The following is a 16,480-nucleotide window of genomic DNA, read 5'->3' as shown; positions in this document are numbered from 1 at the left end:
GTCAATCCGAAATGTTAACTTAGTTTATTAAAAGGAAAACATATTTCTTTTATTTTCTCCACCGACCCAGCACCACAATAGTTTTTGGAAACTTGCCCCCCTTTACTTTAACGCTTAGTTCAGTTAATAAATATTGCCTCTAAGTATTACAGTGCCTTCAATAAGACTTGGAGTACGTGGTTACCTCGGTAAAGTACCCGCCGGAGGATGATGTAAAAAACGATTTCCTTTCCTGGCTGGCCCATGAGTCCCAATGAGAACAGACTGGCTTCAAACGAAGTTTTCGGTGCTAGACTTCAGCAAACAATCATTAAATGTTAGTCTCCTTTGTAACAGTTGTTTATCTGATCGTTTTATTTCTGATCAAAATCTTTCATTTGCTGACATGAAAACCTGCTGCCTAAACTTCACAAGAAGGTCCTCTGATAGGACATAGAGTTACTGGTTACCGAAATTTAAGTCAGTATGTTTTCGGAAACGCAAAATCTTCTTTCCGCTTTTTGCTGGAAATGAGTGAAAGTAGCCCTAAAAAACTCTCGCGAGGTGTTTTAGGTCTCACCTTGTGAGTTTGTTTGAAAGCTTCTAAAAAGTCACAGAAATATCCAGAATGATGGTAACCATCCAAAATCGCTTAATGCTAAACACTTTTAGCACGCAGGTTACAAAAACAATTTAAGGTAATATGTGCGTATCAAATTTCCAAGTGCAGCCTTATAAGCTCCGCGCTAAACGAGAAATAAAAGTAGGGATGGTTTTTATACAGAAAGTTAACGTACTTCTTGTTTGTCTTGTAAAAGTCTTTATGCATAGCCCTACTATGGTTTTTGGTCGCTCACCAAGTTTGATTGGATAAATTGACTCTTGTGACTCTGCTGACAATCAGTTCCTTCTCTTTTAAACATGGTCTACATCCGTTCAATAAGCTTTTAAGTGACAATTCAGCGCTCTTGTGTAGTAGGGTTATCGTAAAATCAGCGGCTGCTCGGATATATTTTTATACCCAATTGTACTTTATGACAAATTTGATCTGTGTAACGAGGAAGTCGACGTTCAAGCTAAGACTTATGAACTGTGATCCTAGAGTTGCCGTACAGAAGTGAGAAACAAGAAAATCAAAACAAAAAACGCATAAAGACACTGGAAAAAACCGAAAAAGAAATGAAAACAAACTTGCCCATAACCATTTTATTGATTGATTTTTTTTTCTTTTTTTTTTTGGAGTGTCTGTACGGTTTTACCTAATTAAATATGCAATTGTTTATATTTCTTTTGAGGGTAGAACGGAAACGTTCATAGAGGTGCTGACGAGTGTATGCGCGGTTTTTACAGTTGGTTTTATGCATTATTTTTCCTAATCAAATGTGCAAATTGTTATGTTTCTTTTGAGGGTTTATCGGAAACATCTGAGGAGGGGCTAACGCTCGAGTTGTCGGTCTTGGAATCTCTTTACGGTGGCCAATTCGAATTATCAACAAGGTTGATTAAAAGGAAATCATTTCGTTCTACTTTCCAGTGAAGCAGCACCATGGTTTTTTTAGAAACTTGCCCCCGTTTACTTTGACGTGTAGTTCAGTTAATAAACGTTGCCTCTAAGTAACAGTGCTTTCAATAAGATTTGAATTGCGTGGCTACCTCGTTAAAGCACTCGCCGGCGAACAATATGAAAAACAATTTCCCCCTTGTTGACCCATTAGTTCCACTGCGAGCAAGCTGGCTTAAAACGAAGTTTTCGGTGTCATAAACTTCGGCAAACAATCATTAAATATTTCTCGTCTCCCTTTTAAAAATTGTTTATCTGATCGTTGAAATTAAAGGTATGCGGCGGTGAATTCCGCAAGTCTTATTTATTGGGAAAACCACAAGATTATCCTATATTATTCTCGTCTACAAAAGTGTGTATTATTACTAATGCATGCTAAATAGTCACATAATCATGTTTGGCTAACCAGTAACCATAAGAACACGCGGGATAGTTGATGGGCCCAGCTTCTTTTTTTCCTTTTGAACTTGAAGAGTTAAGGATGAATTAAGTCATGTGATCGTATCATACACTGAATACATGCACTGGACATATGAAGGAGGTTGAATTAAAAGTCTCGTCGTGTTTTGTTATTTTCGCCATTATGATAAGTATAAAATGAAATTTAGAACATGTATTAAGGTAGCAAGGCACAACATGAATTTACTGGAAAACTCACAAAGTACGATTTGCTTTTTCTCGGGCAAAGCGCCTGGCCATATTTGGCCGGTGTTAGGGCTCGAGATTTACCGCACAGAGAGGATTGAGTTGAGCATGTCAATTGATTCAGATGATTCTGATGATTGTAATTAACACAGGTTTTCGAGCAAGTAAGAGCTTTTGGCGAAAGGCATGGTCACAACTTTTATTTTTTTTGACCCGGTATAAATATATTTTAGTGGTTTAGCGGCAAAGAAACTCATGCATTAGCGGTAAAGTAAACTGGAAATCTGAATACCATCAAAGAGCACGAACCTGAGTGGAACTTCAAAAAAATTAGAAATTATAATAACTTGGAGGTGTCACAGTGTATTTGTAGTGTATATGGATAATTGTTAAGTTGGAGCAACTCGATAACAACAATAACAACAATTCCTTTGCTTGATTTTATAGGACGAGTTTCATAAGAACGAGAACTAAAAGTCGAACAACTTCACTTTTTTCTCCTCTCTCTACTAAAAGTGCAACACATACTTGTCGCCGTTCATGTATAGCACTTTGATTTGTTCTTATTGGTTTTTTTAGTACGCTGTCATTGGTGCCTTTAATCTACATTGCTATTTCGATTATCAGCTGTTATCCCCTGGGATTGTCTTTCAGTTTTGTTTTATTTTTACTGAGAGAGAAAAAGAGGGAAGTTAACTATCTGTAGCAATGGGTCATTGAAATCTCCATTATCACACAGCCTTACAAGCTGTGCACTCAACGAGAAACAAAAGTAGTAATGGTTTTATCTAGAGAGATAACGTACTTACCGCTGGTCAATTTGTTGAACGACCTCCTATTTGTATACTTTTGTCGCCGGCTTTTGGCTTAACAACTTTTGTCGTATTCTCCCAACATCTCGTACGCGGTTTATTGCGCAGGTAAACCGATAGTGAGAGTGGTTTATTGCTTAAGTAAACGATGACTTTTATGCGCCACCGTTGATACGTTTTATCTTCCCATTACTCTCAGTTGGTATACAAGTTGAATATTGACAGTTGTCACAGACTGAAGGCTATGGCGGTTCATGCTATGGCGCTTCATGCCATAGTGCTTTCTCCAGAGCTCGCTGTCTTAAAAGGAAAGGAGAAAAAAGTGAAGTTGTTCGATTTTAGTTCTCATTCTTATGAAAAATCTGTTACATTTTTTGTCAGTGTAGTCGTTTTCGGCGGGACCGTGGTACATCAAAATTTACAATATATATTTTCCTGTACAGCGTATGTATAATCTATTACGAACTTCAAAATATTGGAGTCGCCTTTTTTGGTGACTAGAAAAAATGCGGTCATAATGAAATAAGGGCATAAAACAGGCACTGTGACAATACATAAACGCCTAAGAACGAGGCACATCTAGCCGGGGGGATTCTTCACTGATATCTGTTGACTTTTTAGTGCTGACGCAGTAGTTCATTTGGGTGGAGCATTTTTCATGAGTTAAATCATTTGATTCCGTGTAATGTTTACAACTGATTCCCTCATTGGAAGAATCTCGTAGATAAAATTGGTTGAAAAAAAAATAGATTTGTACTCTTATCTGGTGAAATCTACAACCCACATTTTCTTCGCACAAGTTTTCCAGAAGATGAACACTAAAACTTTGTGTCCTGCGGAAGTGTGTCTTAGCCTCAGTTGCAGATTGGTCCATCCAAGAGGTTTCTGTTCGTATTTCGGATTTCATCTTTAAGATCACAGTTTTCAATCTGCCTCTTCAGCATAGCTACGCTCTTGTTATTGCTATGATATTTGACTTAAAGTTCAAGTAATTTATCATTAGGAAATCATTCGTTCAAATAATCACGAAGCGCCCATTGAGCTCGAAGGGTTTCAAAAGAACAGCACTGTAGCTTGGTATACTGAATTCTAAGCGCGAAGCCATAAATTGAATCTCAGTGGCTGAGATAGAAATCTCGCCATATTACTCGTGCCAGAATGGATAGGTGTAAGCTGAATTTCACATATGACTAAGCTATTCCATCTCAACTGCTCCGTTTAGAGCGTTACCTTCTCTGACGGTCTCTAGCGCTTGGTGTTTCGAACGTCTTGGCGCTATATTTTTACGTTGTATATATAACTTTTTGCTACGAATGTTTTGTCTTCCCCCTGAGGTAAATAAATCTGATGATGGACTTGTCGGATCTCACAACGTACATCGAATCGTGTTTTAAATATGATTGGTTAATGGCAAAAATCGTTGCTCTTTTTTCTTCGCTTTTTTTCACACGTTAAATTTCATATTATTTGTTTAAATTAAGCGGGGGGGAGGGGGGTGTGTGTAAGATGGCGGTTGACTTAAATTGAATTAATTTTTTTCACTCTTAGGCTTTGAGAACATAGATTTATTTCAGCTGTCTCCCAATTTTTTTTTTTGCTCTAGCTTTTCATCTCCAGTGTGTAGCAGCTCAAGGAACAATATGATGCTGCTACCTCTTTTTCTTACCTTGTGTCTTTTTCACTGAGTAAAGTGAAATTCGTGTGAGCTACCCATCCCTTCCCTTTATGCACATCTTTTCTATGTATGATATGCGCTCGGAAATTTGAGAGAGACGATGGGACTCTGTGGACTTTACAAAAGTCGATCTTTAATAACTCTCTTTTTATGCACGTTCTACTCCAACTTGCAAATAGATATTTAGCGATGGATCTATATTCAGCCAGGTTTTTGTGCACGAGTGGTCTCCGTAAAATCAATAGATTAGTGCGATGATTTATAATTACATAAGTACATAATTACTTATTTCTTTTTTATTTTTAATTTAACTCTCCTCACCAGCAAGTTTCATATATTGACAATGTAACATATTTACGGGGACGTTGAGAATGACGTTTCATACGACGACGGTGAACGGCAAATGAATAAGTAAATGCTGCTAAAAAATAGCAATAGGGATTGTGTTTAGGCTCGTATAATTATTTCATACATCCAAAAATACGGGTTTGGATATCCAAACAAGTGTGTTTGGAAATCAATTAGCAAAGGAATGCAATACTTGAACAACTGCTCGTGCGATTGTTCGAACGAACTTTGTAAGGCAGAAGTTTATAGGGAGGCTATGGAAGTCCTTCAACCTTCAAATTGTTTCAAGACTTTGCACACTTTGAACACACTTTCCCGCTGGAGTACTTTTGTACTCTAAAAGTTAGAGCAAATAATTTCCTTCTGGCTTTTGTTTGGCAGAGGAGCTCAATGTAAAATACCAGACTTTTCCGCGATAAGTAACCCTTGTATTTGTTTCTGTTAACCTTTATTTTTGTATACAATACGCTTTTTGAGTTAGGAAAATACTTTTGTTTTTTTAGATAAATTAGTCTTTCACGATAGCATCAGCCGGGGGGTTAATGCTTGGAAAAAATTATGCACCCTTTAGACGCCAGGTTTTCTGTATCATTTCATTTAGGGACTGAGATGATTTTGCAAACCTTATCGTAATTAGTCATCTTGTTTTCATTTCAGAGGACAAGAAGCTGCTGAAAGGTAATTTATTAGTTACCTATGATAATGAATCTTAGTAACTTTTATTTTAAAAGTGTTTCAATATTCACTCTATGCGCTACACATTGGATATATATGTTTGATAATAGCAAATATACTCAATAATACATTGAGTTTCAATTCCTTTATTTTATAATAGCACATTCTATTGACTCAAACTGGTATAAGCATCGTATTATAAATTTACAAATATGGCAACAACAAAAAGAGAAAATATTGGAATAACGCAGATTAATGCTTAGAAATAGAGCTGAATCGTTCCCCGGCTGCAGGGTGTGCATCTCTGTGATATTCTCCACAGACAGAACTTAACTGATTAGGCATTAACGCTTAACATCTGTGTGATCCATGTTAATCTGACAGTCACGGGAAATAATTCTGAGGCTGATTAAAACGTATTGTTGGCGCAATCAGGTCGTTTTTTAACTAATTTCCTTCTCGACTTCAACTATCCAGCACGACTGAAAAATTCTGGCACGACTTTAACATTCCGGTGTCCTAAGGGATTTCGACCCCCCCCCCATTGTATGTAAACGCTTTTTTTTTTTCGACCACGGCTAGGCGGGTTACCTCACCTACCTGGGGTTCCCACCTCCATGTAAACAGGCCCTTACTCTCGTGATTCCTTGCGTCAGCGATGGCCGAAACGAAAGCTAACAACGAAGTTTTTTCACTATCTCCGCCATAACGAGCATCCGATCGATTTTTCGAAAGATCAGGGAAGAGATTTACACAAGAAAGCCCAAAAATTCGTTCTTGAAGATGGTGCGCTGTTTTTAATTGGTCAGAAAAATGGTTAGCCTGAAAGATGGGTTCACAGCCGAGACGAGCAGCAACAAATACTGAAAGCTTGTCACTCTGACAAACTTGCTGGTCACTTCGGCCGTGACAAGACGAGAGAAGAGGTTTGTAATTAATTCAGTGATGCTTCTCTTGAACTTTAAAATTGTGGTTACAATTTAGTTGATCGCTCTTAACTTCTGTGTTCCTGTTCTTCTTCCAGGTTACATTTCGCTACTATTGGGTTCGATTGCTGGAGGACTAAAATTGTAAAGCGTTGCGATGTTTGCCAGCGTACTTCAAAGAAATTGGAAAAGCCTGCCCAGCTATGCCTGATTAAAGTAAAGGACACTGTGTGACATCGTATTGGTATCGATCTGGTAGGACCTCTGCCCGAAACGTTTCGTGGCAATAAGTACTTAATCACCTGTACTTGCTATTTCAAGCAAGTGGCCAGCGGCAGCTCCTCTTAAAGGGAAATCGGCTGAGGGTATGTAATATCCAAAATTAATTGTAGAGTACTGAGATTTAAGTATATTTAGCATATGTTATTATACAAATATTTACCACGTTAGTTGTCAATCTATGAAGGACAGTAATTAAACATGCTCGTTTCTGAATAGGCGCGCAAAATAATCCTTCTAATGGCAGTTCAGTTATATACTTTTCCTTGCGTATAGCCTGTCACAAATATCAAAAATTTGAAACAGTTTTGACGAAGCCAAAACTTTTTTTTTTTGCAAAATGTAGCAAAGTTACTAGATATTGATAGCTTTTTTTATGCTTGCTTGAGTCAAGTTCAAGCTTGGTTTAAACTTGACTTGCTCTAATATACAAATATTTATCGGTCCTCTAGGTGTGGCGGATTTCCTGTACAACCTGATCACCAGATATGGAGTGGCGAAAATTGTGATGTCCGACCAGGGCCAAGAATTCGTCAATAGGGTTAACGAGGAACTGTTTAAGTTGTGTGGCACGGACCACGGGATCAGTGCGGTGTACCACCCGCATGGTTTTGATGAAATAATGAATCAGACGCTAACGAGAGCCCAAGTGTACTTCGTGAGCAACAACCAAGATGACTGGGATGTGTGCTGAAGGCCTAAATGTAATAACTGTCCTAAATGTAATAACATTTGCTCCTGAATGTAATAAGCCTCCAATGTAATCGTTTAACTGCGCTAGTGCATTGTTGTTATAGCGGACATCCACATTGAGATGTTAAAGTGACAGCTGTTGCACCAAAGAATCCTAAGACCAATATTGATGGCATATTGCAGGCTCGCTGATATTAATCAGCGTCTTTTTATTTGCTAAAGACAAAGAAGCATTCGGTACAAACCCTTATACTGATGTGCTTTTGGTATCAAATTGACAAACGTAAAAACAATTAGAACGCTGACCAATAGCTCTCTTTATATCATTAGTTCGGACTCTTTAATTAGTGCAACAGATTTTGACGATATTCTTGTTTGATCAGTGCCGAAGTTAACACCTCATGAACCGAATTGCAAGGAAAAGGAAGTCCACTGACCTACACGTTAGACAAATTCCGGGCTCGGAAGTGCATTTTTTGCACTGTCTTCCCTTGCCAGATTTGTGTGGGTCTGCATGAAATATGTTCATCTGTGCTATTGACCAAGCGTGAGGTCAAAATGGCTGCATATTGGCCGAGTTTTTCTTTTTTTTTTTTTTCATTTTTATGGACGGAGACTTCGTCTCCGTCCATAAAAACGAAAAATAAAAAACGAGGCTAATATCCAGCCATCTTGACCGAACAAACATTTTCTACTTATAGTCATATGGAACTGATTACTGAGGTGGAGTGAGGCCACAGAGGGATAGAAATGCATTATCCCAGGTTCAAAATTGAATATATCAAGATAGCCATTCTTAAAAATGAATTCAAATACTTCATTAAAACCGATTGACACTTAATAACGTTAATGTCAAAAATTTCAGTAACACTACTGATAATAATACTTTTCTTTTGGATTAACAAGTGACAGCTGGTGAAATCATTCAAACTGTTCTAAAATGGTGCATCACTACTAACGACTTTAACACGAACGATAACATCAACAGTGGCATGCCAATTTATCATCAGTTGTTGTCAATTTTTTTCCCAAAAAATCCTAATGATTATGTACCAGTCGAAGTACCAGGCTTCGAGCGCTGATTAAACAACACTTCAACCTACCAGAAAGATGAAGCCCTGGCAGAAATGGTTTCAGACGTTGCACTATCGCCCTGAATCCTGTATCAACTTTACGTAATGTTTGGTATGTGGCACGCATTACTAGCAAATAGGAAGGCCGATGACGCTTAAATTATTTCTTAGAGTTTTTCTAAAACTTTATTGGAAAGATTTCCAATGTGACATTCGCTATCCCCTCTCGTCGCAAATAAGTCGATTTCTACCTCTGAGACAAACTGAACTTCCATCAGCTTATTACCATCATGTGCTATGCTTTTGTTGACTTCATTTTCCAATTCAGACTCTGTCTCGTTTGTTCGGCTACCACGAGTAAGTCCCTTAGCTATATCTACAGCAATGTCCGTGCCCTTAAAACAAGTTATTCCAACGGGGCCACTTTTTGCGTCAGCGTCACTCATTTCAAAATTAACGACGTCCTACTCTATATGCATTTTATTTGCATAATCCTCAGAAATTTCTCCTTCTTCCTTGGGTCATTTACATCATATTATTTTTTTATTACCGTCGCTGTGATCGGCAACTTGTTCCGAATGTGAATCGGCAAAATGTTCAAGGTACACGGTAGCTGCTGAAACACTTGCTGACAGATTGAACGCATGCTGCCCACCAACTCTTAGAGAGGAAACTATTTGGATGTCGATGTTTTTCAAGTTTGCTGCTGCATACAGCGTAATCTTATCCCCATAGGTCCCATCGCGCGCCATATGAGTTATATATTCAGCAAGCGACCTCATCATTAGCCAAATGCTCCAAAAGAGGGAAGCCATTGTTATCGAACGGATTACTTTTTAAGTACTCTACTATTTTTTTTTTGCCTCATGGTTTCAGGAGATTTTAAAATGCCCACTCTCTTTGCCTGATGCAATAGTACAGCAAATTGGCAATTGCCACCATCAGGAGGACTGTAAAGCAATTTAAAACCCTGGTCTTCAATAGCCTTTGCATGATCATCTCTTCTTAAAGGCATGTAATACTTTTTTTAATGGTCAATTTTTTTTCTCTTTAATCAGCTTAGCGTATTTTTGTTTCTGTTTTTCTCGCTCTAGAGTAAGGCTTGTGATATCGTTCACAGAGACCCACTTCCTTTCTTCCTTCCCTGAAAGTGGTGAGGTGTATGAAACCTTACAGGTGTGCAACTTGATCTTTCGTTTCTCGATACGACCCTCCGTCACATGCCGTTTATTCGATGGTTTGCCTCTCAAACGTATACACACTTTTTCTCCGTAGCTATAGACCGAGGGCGGATTTAAGCGAAGTTGTGTTCGCTGCATCCGCTTGTCACATCTACTCGTGGCTTTTTTAGCTCGGTTTTGTAATTTCAAAGCTTGCCGCGAACGCCGGTAACAGTCATTCTTAGTTGGGCGAACCCTCCCAGCACTAGGAAGGATTTCGTCTTGTAATGTGCTCTCTCTGAAGGCGTTACAATTTCGTGCAACGTATATTTCGAATGGTGGTTTGTAAGCTATCACTTCCTTGGGATCGTTATTTAGAATTCTTTGATAAAGAGGGAGCTGTTTCTCCCACTTTACACCGTATTGACCTATCTTTTGAAGGTCATATTCCATCTTTGATCTTAGTGCCCTATAATAACGTTCTACCTTGCCTTTTGATTGGTTATGGCGCGGGCGACTGTAAAACAATTTTATATTCATGCGATCGCAAAGTAATTTCAAGGCTTTCTTGAACTCCCCTCCTTGGTCGCACTGGATTATTTCTGGCGATCCATACTCCATATAAATACATTCCAGTTCAATTGCAATTACTTGGCTTGATTTGCTTTCCAAAGGACGAAGCCAAAGGAAATGGCTGAAAACATCAATCACTAATAGAACGTACCTCCACAAATGTCCATTCATCTTCACGGATCCTTTTCTGCTCATATCCATCAAATCTATTTGGTGCCTGGCATGAACGTCTCTGGCTCTGATAGGTTTCGGTTTCGCCCTATTAAGAAACTTAACTTAAATGTCTGCATTGTGATTGGCAATCTGAGCCGATGATTTGTAATGATGTGTTGGTCAGCAGCTTCTTTGCATTTATACCTGTTAAATGTACGTAACTGAGTATATAATTTGATGCAGACACATGCAATACCTAATCTGTTTGTCGGATTTGTTGCGTGCATTTCAAGATCAAGAGAACATAATTGTCCCAGTTATGTTCTCTTGGGGAGAAAAATTATTTTGTCCATATTCATATACTCACGAAGATATTCGAGAATTTGAAAGCAATAGCTCTCCAGAGGCCCGAATTGGGAAACAAAATGTGCATGGTAACAAGGTTTATTCAGGCATGGAAAGACAAAAAATGTATATCTGAGCCTGCAAATTGTTCGACCTGCAAGCCAGTAGATTCCCTTGTCCAAGTTTGCAATTTGGTTTATGACTTGTTAACTCCATCACTAATCACGCAAGAATAACGTTATCGATTTTTTCCAAAATTTATTGTACTTTAGAGTCTGAGTCAGTAATATATGGAGAGGTTTTGGTCAGCGTTCTTGTTGTTTTGCCAGCTGTCATTTTATTCCATTTGTTCATTATTACAACGGTTTACAGCCAATGCCTCTCGACTGATAGCAAATAAAAAGATGCTAATTGACATCAGCGAGCCCGTAATGTGCAATGTATATTGGTCTGCGGATTTTTTGATGCAACATCTGTCACTTCAACATCTCAGTGCGGATGTCCGCTATAACAAGAATGCACTGAAGGAGTTCTATGATTGCATTGGAGGCTTATTGCATTTAGGACTCTATTACATTTAGGCCTTCAACAATGTGCACATCAAGTCCATTCTGTTCGCCTATCGAACCAATAACAATGACTCCACCAAATTCACACCGTTCGGGTTGATGTTTGGCCGTGCACCCGTTCTACTCATCGAGACGGAAATCAGGTAAAAGCCTAGCAGTACTGACTCACTCTCTGACAAAATCGGAGATCCAACCGCTGATTTAATGAGAAAGTTCGTGTCATGATGAACTTTCGAGACCAGGTGAAGGTTCAGGCAATAAAGAACATTGAAAAAGCACAAGAACGGCAAAAGAAGTCATAGGATGCAAAGCAGCAACCACTAAGATTCAAGGAGGGCGACGCTGTATTGCTGAGAAACTTACGGAACGAGGCAAGAAAAGGAGGCAAACTGGAGCGGGCGTGGTCAGGTCCTTATACCATCAGCAAGGTGTTACCAAAGGGTCTCTAAAATCTCAAAAAAAAAAAAGACGGTACTGAGCTGAAAACATTATTTGACAGCTCAAGACTAAAGATCTACTATCATTCGGTACAGTCACACCCAAACACGAACACTTAGGTAGAGATGCCTTTGAAATCTAGTGCCCACAAAGAGGACAAAAACACTTCGACAAAACTTACCAAGTCTGTTAAAGTTTATGTCCTTGAAAAAGATCGTAATACCATCCTAAGCAACGGTCGCCTTCACGACAACTTTATAAATGAATCACAAAACATTTTAAAGAAGCAATTTCCGAACATTGGTGGCTGGAAAGATACGCTGCTCTGTCAAACATCGTTTTCTGCTGTTTCTGAAGAATTTGTCCAAATTACCACACTAGGAAAATAGTTGGATTTTTTCAACGTCGATCAACGAACGTTTGCGGGTTTACGACAGTTCGCCCAGCGAGGAACAGTTGGACTTGAGCTACGAGGTACTTAAGACTGCCCCGGAGGGCGAGTGCCTCTGTACTGTCTGCTGACCGCCAGACTCTAAAAGACTTCGTAATTGTTAAAGTGTTATTTCGGATCCCTCAACAGTTAATAATCATTAAAATTTGAAAATAAAACTGAGTTCGATGTGGTAGTCTCCACTACTGTTAAGACATAGACGTTGATGTTGATTTGCATTTGAAAATAAGCTGAGAGTTCCAATAGTTCAGAATAGAAACATTTTTATTTATCATAGGCTTTACGAACGACTTGTAGTAAGAGCAGCTACTTCGTTCATGTTCACTAACTGTTTAATGCTATTTAATTAGAAAATCAGACTAAGTTATTCTCGTGACTGGAGGCAACAGTCTCCACTATCGTTATGACGTTTTGTACCAATGTTGATTCGCATCAGAAGAAGCAAGGATTTATTACAACAATTTCAATAGTTCGAATGCTGTAGTTTGTTCGTTTTTAATTCCTACGTATACGGTACGACTCGCTATAAGAAATTCGGCAGAAATGAAACAAAATGGCTGTTTTTCTTTATCTTTATTGAGGAATGTTGTTTTTTCACTGAAAAGAACATCGACAAAAAGCTTCCAAATACAATCAGTTACCAAATATGACACAAACGATGCTTAAAAGGAAAGTTTGGTAAGGGGTCCAAATGTTTAAGTCGTGCCGAAAAGTTGAAGTCGTGCCGGAACGTTAAAGTCGTTTTAAAGTTATAAACTCCATATTTTTTAACTAATTTTTTTTATTGTGTTAAACTGATCTAAGTATCTTACTATAAATGTGCGATTGGCCTTGAGCTATTGTCATTCTTTTTTAATTCTATGCTTTCGCATATCTATGGCATCGTTTAGGAACGTAACTAATTTTCTATTTTCTTTCTATTTCCCAACGATACCGTAGATCGGCAAAAACTTTGAATAAGGGAGAAATACAGTTGCACAAGGCCTTAATTGAATCGTTTCCTTGCCTGGTTTCTAAGGCCTGTCAATGTATACATAAATCACTGTTTCGCGGTTTGACCATGTGAGCTAGGATTGGTCTCGGGTTTCCCATTTACCTTGAAAACTATTATTTTTGTTTTTGCAGCGAAGATAAGCGGCTGCTTTATCAGATATTTCTGCGAATAAATAACCCTTTTTTTTAATTTTTTTTTTGTTGAATTTTATTTACGTGTAGAATGCACCATTGGAATTAGGAGAATACTTTCGTTTTCTTGGTGAATAAGACACCTCGCGGGGGTCAATGCTTGGGAAACATTATGCATCCTTCAGCCACCAGATCTGTAGGTTCTCTACATTGTTTCATTATGGGACTGAGATGATTTTGCAAACTTTATCGTAATTGTACATTTTGTTTTCATTCTAGAGACGATGAAAAGTGTTGAAGGTAATTTATTAGTTACCTAAGTTAATGAAGCTTAGTAACTTTTATTTTGATAGTGTCTCAATATTCACTCTTTGGAGTACACGTTGGATATTTATGCATGTTTGTTTCATTTTCTTTATTTTATCATTGCACATTCTATTGACTAAAACTGATTTAAGCATCGTATTATAGATTTACAACCATGACAATTAACAAAACACGTTGGAATAGCGCTGCTCAATACTTAGAATTAAAGCTGAATCGTTCCCCGGCTGCAGGGTGTGCATCTCTATAAAGTAAACTGGAAATATCATCCAGTTTACTTCGTGCTCTTCGAATACAATCAAAGAGAACGAAGCTGAGTGCAAATTGAAAAAAAAAAATCAGCTAAAGGTGTCTATTTAAAATGTATTTATGGTGTTTATGGGTAGTGACTAAATTGGAGTAAATCCATAACAACAATAGAAATTATTTATTTGATACAATAGGATGAGTTTCTTAAGAACGAGAATAATAAGTCGAACAACTATACTTTACTCTCTTCTCTCTACTCTAAATGCAATACATATAATTTTCTCATCAGTATTCATGTACAGTACTTTAACCCACCTTTCCTTCGCACCAGTTTTTTAGACGATGAATACTAAAACTCTATCCTTCCGGAGTGTACCAGCCTCAGTTACAGACTGGTTCATCTAAAAGGTTTCTGTCCGTATCTCGGATTTCATCGCTGAAACCGCGTTTTTCAATGCGCCTTTTCAGCGTAGCTATGCTTTTGCTAATGCTGTGATATTTGACTAAAACTTCAAGTAATTTATCATTATAGAATCACTTCTTCAAATTATAACGAATCGCCCTTCGAGCACGAACGGTTTCAAAAGAGCAGCACTGCAACTTGGTATACCGAATTCTAAGCAAGAAGCTGTAAATTGAACCCCTGTGACTGAGAGAGAAATCTCGCCGCATTACTCATGCCAGAATACTGTCTCGGAATTTTATACTTTATTGAAATTTACATATGGTCATGGCCCGTATTTTTCGGGAATACCGAAATACGGTAGTTAATTATAAGCAATTTCCTTCGCATCTCAGGAAAAAAAATTCTTTTCCGTATGACCGCAATGTTTCTCTTTGTACTGTACTCACTTTTGGTCTTCGAAAGTTCGAGCAAAGAAACTTCTTTTTGGCTTCTTTGGTGGTCGAAACTGGCAAGACTTATCCTGGCAAAGCTGCTTATTCCACTTTTCAAAATGGCAACAGACGAGGTCAATGCAACGTGCTACTGCCTCTCATTAAAAAGCCGCACTTGGAAAAAACACAAAAACATATTTCATCACACTGCCCAACAAATCTGTTCATGTTTAATGAAACAAAAGAAAGCAAAAACTAAATACAAGCATGATCTCTGTTTTGCTTTTGTGTTTATTGCAAATAAATCAGACCCTTTGGAGAAGCCATTCTATAAACTCGAGCTTCGTGTTTCATCAGGGTTTCTAAACACCCAAATACAATAAAAGCACTCGTCTCGCTGCCTCGTTCATTCATCGGTTTCCTCGTGTTTAGAAACCCTGATGAAGCAGTCACCTTTGTATATGAAGCATAAGTTTTGCTTTATAAGGGATGTTGATGAAAGCAATTAGTCATCACATCAGTCCATTTTTTCTCCACTAAATCAGACTCTGCGTAGCCATTAAAATTGACATCGATCTAGTTTTCTTAGTTGGTAAAAATTCCTCACAGCCCCATACTATTGTAAAAAAAATCTGTTTTCCCAATGGCAATGTACTGTTTTTGTCATTGTTTTCTCTGTCCAAGAATTGAATGCAAAATGTAGTATGGGGCTGTGCAGAAATTTTACCGCTTAGTTTCTCTCAAATGTGATCGAAATTCATCTGAACTTTTCATCGCTAAGTCTTCAACCAATTTAATTGGAACGGTACCTCAAACCTATTGACGGTTATTTATATAGGTTTTTGAAGCGAAATAAGAAAGGTTTGCGAGGCAAGTGTCAACAAGTTTTTGCGCGGAAGTTACCCTTAATTCTTACTTGAGATTTTTAGAGTTTTTCCGAGTGAAAGCTTTTGATTGAAAAATCTTCAATTGGACGTTTTGTTGTACTGTTTCGGTGAGCATTCTTAGTTGTTTGTTTGATTTTCGTCGCCGGTGCGACAAAATAAAGGGCTTCTTTGAATATTCAGCAACAATTCACTTCAAGACATGTCATGATTTATTGAGAGTAAACCTTCATTTCTTTGAGAAACACGACCAGAGCCAAAAGCCGTTTCCACAATCCCCCCTCTTTTAAACGTAAGTAATCAGTGAGGTTTTCTCATCCACGGGTATATTCTCATCAAAATCAAAAGGGAACTGAGATTATTTATATCTTACTTCGTAGTAATTCTCAGTTTGCTTGCCTTCCTCCGTCTGAAAAAAAAGTAAATGTAGTTGGCTGTGTTACTAAATCTCTGTAGTTCTCAAGTTAATTTCACATAGTCTTACAAGTTGCACACTGTACGCGAAGTATAAAAGGGAGAAAACAAACAAGAATGCATAAAAGAACAAGTAACAGATACTAGCCTGTTAACAGCAACTGTTTTGTTTTCTCTTGCTTTGGTATTAGAGGCTCGCATTTCGCTTGCACTTTAGACTATAATTTGAGAAGATAAGAAAATTCGTGAGCAAGCGACTTCATAAAGAACAGCAACAGGGGTAACAGCGCTG

The 16,480-nt window shown here is 38.0% G+C and overlaps 1 protein-coding gene and 1 long non-coding RNA gene across 2 annotated transcripts in view; one reads left to right on the top strand and one right to left on the bottom strand.

Annotated features, from left to right (window-relative positions):
* Nucleotides 1-16,480, bottom strand: part of LOC149039707 (spondin-1-like) — a 159,440-nt gene that overhangs the window by 34,257 nt on the left and 108,703 nt on the right. The window lies entirely within an intron of this gene.
* LOC149039717 (uncharacterized) lies at nucleotides 805-14,030 on the top strand. The gene is made up of 2 exons (XR_016179998.1): nucleotides 805-6,986; nucleotides 7,353-14,030. It is a non-coding gene; the product is annotated as an uncharacterized LOC149039717 (long non-coding RNA).

The sequence above is a fragment of the Pocillopora damicornis genome, chromosome 9, assembly GCF_964200805.1.
Source record: "Pocillopora damicornis chromosome 9, jaPocDami1.2, whole genome shotgun sequence".
NCBI lineage: Eukaryota > Metazoa > Cnidaria > Anthozoa > Scleractinia > Pocilloporidae > Pocillopora > Pocillopora damicornis.
This window is presented reverse-complemented; position numbering and strand designations above follow the sequence as displayed.